The sequence below is a fragment of the Mandrillus leucophaeus genome, unplaced genomic scaffold (assembly GCF_000951045.1).
Source record: "Mandrillus leucophaeus isolate KB7577 unplaced genomic scaffold, Mleu.le_1.0 Scaffold391, whole genome shotgun sequence".
In the NCBI taxonomy this organism is placed as follows: Eukaryota; Metazoa; Chordata; class Mammalia; order Primates; family Cercopithecidae; genus Mandrillus; species Mandrillus leucophaeus.
In genome coordinates this window covers 1,362,424-1,368,848 of record NW_012104154.1, presented here as the reverse complement: position 1 = coordinate 1,368,848, position 6,425 = coordinate 1,362,424, and positions in this window count along the sequence as shown.

The window sequence follows — 6,425 nt, the reverse complement described above, 5'->3', positions numbered from 1 at the left end:
GATACTTTTTAATTTTAATTTTTAAATTTTAATTTGACATTTTAAATAATTTAAAATGGAATTAGGGTGATACTGTTTCATACACTTTTTACTTAACTATACATGGTGAATTTTTTTTTCTGTCCTCAAATGTTCTTCTAGAATGTAATATTTTCGGACTGTAGAGTGTTTTATTGGATAGAGGTACATAATTTATTTGTATCATGCCTATGTTTCACATCTTTTCAAACTCTATTGTATAAATCATGCAGCAATTTTTGTCTCATAAATCCTTCTATGTAAATCGCCCTGTCAAAGGGCTTCTAAGACACACTGCCAAGCTGGCCTCCCGAAGAGTCATGCTGGGGCATGCTCCTCCCAAAGGCGTGTAAGTCTGCTCACTTCCGTGGGGCCCTGCTAACATTTGTTTACATAGGATAGCAGCAATGGGAGACTCAGGCACCATAAAAAAGGCAGCCTTCAACACCCGCACTTTGTGAGCCTGGCCTTCCACAGCACTTCTGCCCCTCAGTGCATTTTCAGCTGGGGGATGTTGAACACCTCGGCGTTCTTTGCTACCCACTGGGTCACATATCAAGGGGTTGTCTCAGGACTGACCCCAGAGGCTTGTCAGCAGAGTCCCCTCCTGCCAAGGGACCTAGACGGTTAAACAGTGACTCAGTGGAGTGTCTTCAGTATAAGTCATTTCTGTGGTTGTAACTGGGCTGCTTCAGCTCCCTGGCTTCACTCCTTGTAGAAAAATAGACTCATCCCTTATTGGAATAATCCTTTCACTCTTTTAGCTATTTATATTAGTATTTGATTAAATGGCCACTCACTGTGCTTTCTTGGGCTGAACCCATGCTGTACATCCTTCTCAAACACTAAGTCTTTCTTTAGGAAGAGTAAGAATGGTGCCAGGGCCTTGACAAGAAAGGGTGTGAAGTTGGCACCCCAGGTGCTGCGTGTCTGAGCAGAGAGCTTCTCTTGGCAACTGCTTTGTTAGGCTGGAGTGGAGTTAGCAGGAGATTGGAGGTGGTCAGTGCAGGTTTCTCCATGACGGTAAAGGCATCAAGGCCAAGTGGCCACCAACACTTTTGAGGGGGTCCTCCAATTAAAGACCCTCCAATTAAAGAACTGAGGGTCCTCATCATGAGCTGCCCCAGGCTTTCACTACATCACTAGTCATTGAATCTGAGCCTGAAAAGTCATAGAGAATGGCCCTTGAATATGTCATCTTAGAAATCATGTATTAAGTTTGTCTCCACAGGTAACAAGGAATACAAAATGGAGCTCTTTCATAAAGAATTAGGCTTCCAACATTTTTCCTGTTAAATAGGATGAAGTGTGTGCACATGTGCATTCATGCAGTTGTCCTTGTGTGTCCTCCAAAGAGAAATAATACTTAGTTTAAATCATTCATTTTTTTAATCTTTACAATCTGCTTTGATTATATTTTCTGAATAATTGCTGTTTGGGAGAGTGGAGGTGGGTCAGTAAAGATCTCTCTGGGTTGGTCGAGACATCAAGGCCCAAGAAAGTCTTCAATGTTAAAGCATCCTTGTCTGCCCCTTTGCCCATATGTCCAAATTTTTTTGTAGTCATTATCGTCTTTTGATGAAATCTGAAAGTAAACTACAGTAAAATCTACCTACACCAGACAAACGAAACTACCATTCCTTGCCATAAATGTCAGACTTGCGGAATCCAATGTCCAGAGGAGAAATAACATGCAAAGTCAGCCACTAATGAGGGGAAAGCAAAGCCTTAATAGCGCTCCTTGGTTTAGGCTGTTAATGTGGAGCATAACACAAAAAGATAATTTACATGCTCTAATACAACTTTGGAAAATACATGAGTGTGACCTGCAACACAAGGTGATATGCAGACTTGATTTTGGATGACTTCACTGGAGGCGCTGCTGGTTTCTTTAACACCCAGGCACTTGAGTACAACAAGTACTCAAGCACACAACCCAGACCCCTCTATCTGGAAACTCGTGAACATCACATGAGAACATGACTATCCCAGCGCTGCTGACCTTCACGTCCACACTGGGGAGGAGGGCAGCCAACAGTCAGCCAGTGCCCATGGTGGCCAAGAGTTCCACCACGCTGTATGAATCCATTTGTCATTTATGAACGGCCATTCCTGCTATTCCTCTGAGTAGGATAATAGGGGAACTGTGTAGCTATGCCTTCTGGCACAGAAAGGACCAAGGCCTCCATGCAAGCCTGGCATGTGAGAAGACAGATGCCACCCCATGGGAAACCTGGAGCATCATGAACACAGGTGCAGACACCTCCATGCCTGCCAAAAAGCCTGGGCATGCCCTGCCTTCGTGCAGGTTTGGTGTCCTGGGCTCCTCCTGGCACCACCAGGTGCCTTAGAAGGATTCAGCAAGTCCACCCACCTCCAAATAGCACACTGTAGCCTCGGCGTCTTTCCACTGCAGGAGGTGGCCTCGCCCTACTTAACCCAAGTCTGTGGAATATGCCCCTAATTGTAGACTGTTCTACATCAGCAGGCCCCATAGGGGAGCTCGCTTTCAACCAGGGCCACAGGAGTTACAGCAGCGAGACGGTTAGCGACTTTGTCTCTAGGTACATCAGCCCATGAAAGGAGACCTCTTGTCTAAGTGGCTTTGTTCCTGGCTAGTGAGAAAACTCACAGTCACTCCACACAAGCAGGAGCTTTTTCCTGGGACCCAACGCTGTGGACAGCATTGACTTATAAGCCATCCTCCTGTAATTCCATGGCCAAAAATGTTGCTTTGAATCACTATACATACCAACTTTGGTTTTTCTAAGGGAAATATTTTGTGAAGTTCCAAGTTTAGGACCCAATGTCTGACTTTATAGGAGTGCCAAAAGTTAGCACATTTACTGATTTCTGAATGGTGTGACATTAGGTAGTGAATATAATATAACATAATGTACTATAATATAAACGTAGAGATATAAATTCATATATATATATACACATACATATATTTATCTCCATTGGTTCTACTTCTTTGGACAACCCTGCCTAATACAGTAACTCTGGCTTTATTTGATACAAATAAAATACAAAGGGCCATATGATGAAGGAATGCCATCACTGTTACAGATGCAATTTCAGGCACAGATCTGAGGGCATTGTTGGGAGAAAGCTCAAGACCAGCTGCAGGCTTAGGTGGGTGAGCAAGCCTGCACTGTTACTGGCTCTGGCTTGAAGATGGCCAGACTCAAAGGAATGCAGTGCTGACATAGGTCCTGGACTCGTAAAGTCAATGCACAGGTCCAACATTTCACATTATTATGGTGAACTACAGTGACTGGAGGAAGGCACATTTTCTGAGTGATTTCTAAAAGGCTGTCTGTGCAATCTGGTATAAAGCAAAGAAGGGTTTGCATTAAAAAAAAAAAAGTCCAAATGAGGGTTCTGCATCAAAACTGCCCCCTGGAAGTGTGTGCATTTAGGGTGCCACCACTCGAAACCATTCTGGAGCTCTTCTAGCACTGACTTCAGAGCCAGTATATCAGTTAAAGAAGCAAACTGATGTTCTTATGTAGTCTGCAGGCAGCCCCCTCTACCTTGTTTCTGAGCTTCCTTCTTTCCCCTACTCTGCCTTCTTCCCCAGCAGTGGACACCAGTCCAAGGACTGAAGGAAGGGCCAGGTGAGAGCCTGCAGGAAGTCAGGACCTGGTCCTTACCCTCCTCCTCATCACAGCTAGCGAGTGTGGCTGTCTTCCCATGGCACTGTTTATTTCTCACTCAGACCTCACAACCTGGTAAGGCAGCTGCTCTCATTACCAGGGGGCATACGAGGCATGGAGAAGCCAAGAATTGAGTCTCATTCACACTTCAGGAAATGCCCATCAGGCTTTGATGTATTTCAGAGCACACCACAAGCGCTGCTTCGCCCAGCTAGCTTTTCCTGCCCGCTCCCCTCACCCCTCGCAATGACGACCACATGAAGCGTGCTGCAGACCCTGGGAACCAGGGGCCACACACACTGTGTTGCTTTCGCCTACCTAGTTCTCCACCCTCATGTTGGCCTTCCGCTCAAGGTAGCATAGTTCCATTGCTAGGAAGGACATTCTAAAACCAGACTGCCTGAGTCTGAATCCCACCCCTGCTGCTTAGTAATAGGGGAATGGAGAGCAAGTAACTTAACATTCTGTGCCTCAGTTTCCTTATCTGTAAAGTGGCACTAATAATGGGACTGACTCATAAGGTTGTTTTGAGGATTAAATGAGTCGATATTTATGAGGCGTGTAAGACAGTTCCTGGTGCAGAGTAAGTACAGGCGAGTGTGAAACAGACAGAGCATCTGTGGGGTGGGAGGCAGGGCCAGTGGGACAGCAACATAGGAACTTTGTCTGTGTTGCTCCCACTCTATCCGCAGGGCCGGGAGTGTCAAACGCAACGCTGGTTATACACCATGTTCAATACATACTTTTTAGATGTTGAATATTGCAACACTCAGGTATGTTTAACAGCAAAAGCAATGTTTTTAACAACTATATCTATATCGCCTCTCGGAGAGGTCAAATTTTCCCTAGCCGCAGTGCTTAAAGCTATGCATTTTACCTCAACTCTGTGCTTGACAGTGGATAATTCGTATTAAAAATGCATATAAGTCCATATAATGGACTCATAGGTTATTACTCAGGTATAAAGACAAATGAGCTATCAAGCCACAAATATTCATAGAGGAATGGTAAATACATATTGCTAAGTAAAAGAAACCAGTCTGAAAAGGCTGCATTCTGTATAATTCCAACTACATGACATTCTGGAAATGGCAAAATTCTAGGGACGGTTAAAAGGTCAGAGGTTGCCAGAGGTTCAAAGGGAGGGAGGGATGACTAAGCAGGGCGCAATGGGACTTAGGGCAGTGACGCTGTTCGTTATGATACTGTAATGATAGATACATGACATTATGCATTTGGCAAAACCTGTAGAATGTGCAACAGGAAGAGTGAACGCTAATGTAATCTTTGGACTTTACTTAACCATAATGTATCAATATTGGTTCATCAGTTGTAATAAATGTACCACACTAAGGCACTATGTTAATAACAGGGAGTGTGGATGTGGGAGAGGAGGTATATAGGAACTCTTTTTACTTTTCTGTGCCATTTTTCCTTCAACCTAACACTGTGTTACAAAATAAAGTCTATTAAAGTAAAATGTGGCAAGCATATGAGGACTCCATCCCCTTCTTCAAATCAAGGAAGGAAGGAGAGGCACCAATATGCACTAAGTACATATTGCACACTATCTCATTTATCTCATTTATTCCCCACAGCGATGATGAAGTAGGTATGATTCATAAATAGAAACCAGAAGACGGACACACTGCATGCACATGCCCTGATTTCTTTTCCCCAATCAGGAGGAGATTGTTTCCACCATCTGACTACCTCTTCTCAGCTCTGAAACACAATCTTCATCTAATTTGACTGAGTTGTCCATTAACTGGCATTAAGTTCCTTTCAAGCCCACTTCTAGTACTTTTTGCTTTTTAAAACATTTAAAGAGAACAATTTAAAAGAGAGAGATAGAAGTAAGTCCTTCACAAAACTTTCCCAGAGCACCAAAGAAGACTGAGAAAGTAGCCACAGGGACTAAACCCCAAGGGCGTGGAACATCCCAGACTCTGGGAGAGCACCTCCAGGGTGTGATGATCCTGGAAAAATAATAAAATGTTGCTAAATGTATCCTTCTTCCTCCCCAGTCTCCTCATAGCTGTTTCCTGATTTCCATTTCTTCTTTTTAGGGTAAGATCCAAGGTAATAACACCATCCTCACTCATTCATGAAGTGTCTACTGAACACCTGTTGCAAGCCAAATACCATGCTAGTATTGGGTACCAGCAGCTGGGTGCGGTGGCTCACGTGTGTAATCCCAGCTCTTTGCGAGGCAGGGGCAGCAGATGCATCGCTTGAGCCCAAGAACGGAGCAGGTGCATTGCTTGAGCCCCAAGAACAACAGAGCAAAACCCTGTCTCTACCAAAAATACAAAAATTAGCTAGGCATGGTGGTGCACACCTGTAGTCCTGGCTACTCAAGAGGCTGAGGCAGGACGATCACTTGAGCCCGGGAGGTGGAGGTTGCAGTGAGTGGACATCATATCACTGCACTCAAGCCTGGGCAAGAGAGCCAGACTCTGTCTCCAAAAAGATAAAAATAAAAATAAAAATATATATTTTATATATATGTGTGTGTGTGTGTGTGTGTATATATATATATATATAGCGCACCAAGCAGCAAAGAAAGCGCATGCGCACAAGAGGCTCCAACACTCCCTCCTGCCCAGAACCCCCCACTTACAGACCCCACCCTATACATGCTCTCTCTCTGCCTGATGAGGGCTCTTCCGAATATCTGGTTAGGCTACACCCAGTTCCTAATAAAACATCTTGCCATCGATTTAGAAAGACTCCGGAAACATT